The sequence below is a fragment of the Nilaparvata lugens genome, chromosome 3, assembly GCF_014356525.2.
Source record: "Nilaparvata lugens isolate BPH chromosome 3, ASM1435652v1, whole genome shotgun sequence".
NCBI lineage: Eukaryota > Metazoa > Arthropoda > Insecta > Hemiptera > Delphacidae > Nilaparvata > Nilaparvata lugens.
The window spans coordinates 97,672,706-97,675,405 of NC_052506.1; positions in this window are offsets into that span (position 1 = coordinate 97,672,706).

The following is a 2,700-nucleotide window of genomic DNA, read 5'->3' on the forward strand; positions in this document are numbered from 1 at the left end:
GTCTAGGAAGGCTGTTCAAAAACTGTAGTACTAGGTAAATTTAAATGATGAGATGGGGAACGGAGTCAAAAAGCATGCTGGCTCACAAACATTGGTCTTCATAGCTCTACTCTCTCTCAATCGATGCGCTCTCTCACACATCAGTCTTCTCTTTCTAGAGAAAGAAGTTCATTACTTCAGTAGCACACTATCACAATTGACACGCGCACTCACTCTCACATCAGTCTTCTCTTCCTAGAAAAGTCCATTATTATTATTATAATTATACACTGCATTGTCTACTCATTCTGCGGCTGTTCTAACATGCATGATCTGCTTTTGAGTAGCCTGGCTATAGATTGTATTCTATTGCTTCAACAGTGTTATCAAAGAACACACTTCATTTGACTAATTCTTCTAAATCGACATACAAGTTCATTAATATATGAGTGCACTATCTATATATATAAAAGCGAAATGGCACTCACTCACTGACTGACTTACTCACTCACTCACTCGCAGAACTAAAAATCTACCGGACCAAAAACGTTCAAATTTGGTAGGTATGTTCAGTTGGCCCTTTTGAGGCGCACTAAGAAATCTTTTGGCGATATTTTAACTCTAAGGGTGGTTTTAGGGTTAAAGTTCGACTTTTAGCATGTATATTCTTATTCCAATATCTTAAAATTATAATTGAAATGTCCATACCATATGTTAATATAGAACTATAATCTAGAGAGAGTACCTCTTCGAAACAGTTCTGTGGGTAGATGACACAAGCTGATAAGTCATGATTTGTAAACTTTTCAGGAGAGCAATTTGAAAGTTTGGCATAGCTGCAAAAATTATCTATCATATTTTTTCTTACCCATTTTAAACTAATATAATCAGCTGATCATTGACTATTTGAATATAAATATCAAGGAATAAAACATTTATTTAAATTAACTATTGAGGATTTTTGCTAGTGATGTCAGAGATATCATGTTCTGCCATCTGCCAAATGTTTCAAATCACAATGTAACAGTATAGGAAATATCTTAAAAATCGATTATTAGAAATTTGAATATATTTTTTAACAATTAATTGATATTATTTACAAGTATTGATCAAGTTAAACAAACTTGAACTGTTTGCAAAGTTGTATGGGTTATGTAGTTCTCAATAGAGGTTATTGATTTTCAGATTTTATAATAGCCTACCAGTACATACACTTATCAAATTTTGTCATCTTTTGATAATTGGATTATAATACAAACCGGTAGAAGAGTGTTGAGATATATGTACTTATCAATATTTGTCAACTTGGGGTTTGGAAGAAAATGCTCTTTCAGGCTTGAGCAAGGTTATATCTCAGCTATTTAAGAGATACAACATATTTAGTTACTAGTAGGGACCCGTGCTTCGCAAGGGTCTTTCTTAAAACTTAACGTAATGAAATCTAGAAGAATTCAAAATAGGCCTATGTACAGTGAGTCAGTCATTCTATCAGGGCACGAATAATTTTGAAATTTTAATTAAATAAAACTGGAAGAATATAATTTATTTATGTAAATAACAACACCTCCATTGAAAGACATATTAACTGCATGCGTTTTCATATTGCCGATACAACATTGATGAAACTGTGGACGTTTATTTAGCATTTGTCTCAAAAATTGTTCTAGCTGAAAAATTAATAATCCATGCCTCGTGTAGGCCTAAACATTGCATCAGGAAAACGAAGTTTCAAAACTATGTTTTTCAGGTAGAAAGCAATATAGAAACAGATGTACCTTTTTTAATTTCGATCATATGATTTGGTGATTTTTTAATGAAATCTAATGTATCATTAATGAAATTTAAACATTAGGCTAATTCTGAAAAATCTAAAAGGAAAATTTAAATTTGGGCTTCCAGGTGCACGAGATTGATATTTTTAGAATCTATGTGCAAAATTTGGAAAAATAAATCATTCCCGTTTTTCCGGTATGCAATCCACAAGTTGACAAGTTTTGATGCGAACAAACGAACACACGAACAAACACAACCCTACTCTCTCTTATTATATAGATACCATCTTATAGATCTAATTTTTCTGAACACAACCATATGCATAACTCAATATGTTCAAAAATGTGACTTATCAACTTGTGTCATCTACCCACAGAGTTGTTCTGGTAACTAAATTAAAAATTTTGTCAGATTGGCATTAAGTTGAGTTGACTTTGTTAGGTTGGCACCAAGTTGAAGATTGAAATGCATTTATCCAGGACCTCCTAAATACCAATTTATCCAGTACCTCCTAAATACCTATTTAGGAGGTCCTGACTTATCGCGGAAAAATTGATTGGGTACTGCTACTTCAATCAGAGCTATTCCTAGGAATATTATATTACTACTAGCCGTCAGGCTCGCTTCGCTCGCCATATCCGTCTAGCCAGTGGGCTCCGCCCCCTGGACCAATACCTACTATTACTTCAAGCCCCACAACTGATCTCTAATAAACTATGATGTCATCACATGTAGATCATCAATGATCTACTGGCGGTAAGCAAGCGAAATAAGAGCGCTGAAGCTTGTTATCACATGTCATATGGTAATCAACAAAATTGGAATTACAAATTCAATTTTCACGGTCTTTCATTTCAATGAATATGGTTTGTTTATCATTCTAATATTCGTTTGTGAAAAGTAATAATGGATTTGGGGTCTTAAATCATGGGATACTGTTGTGTACCT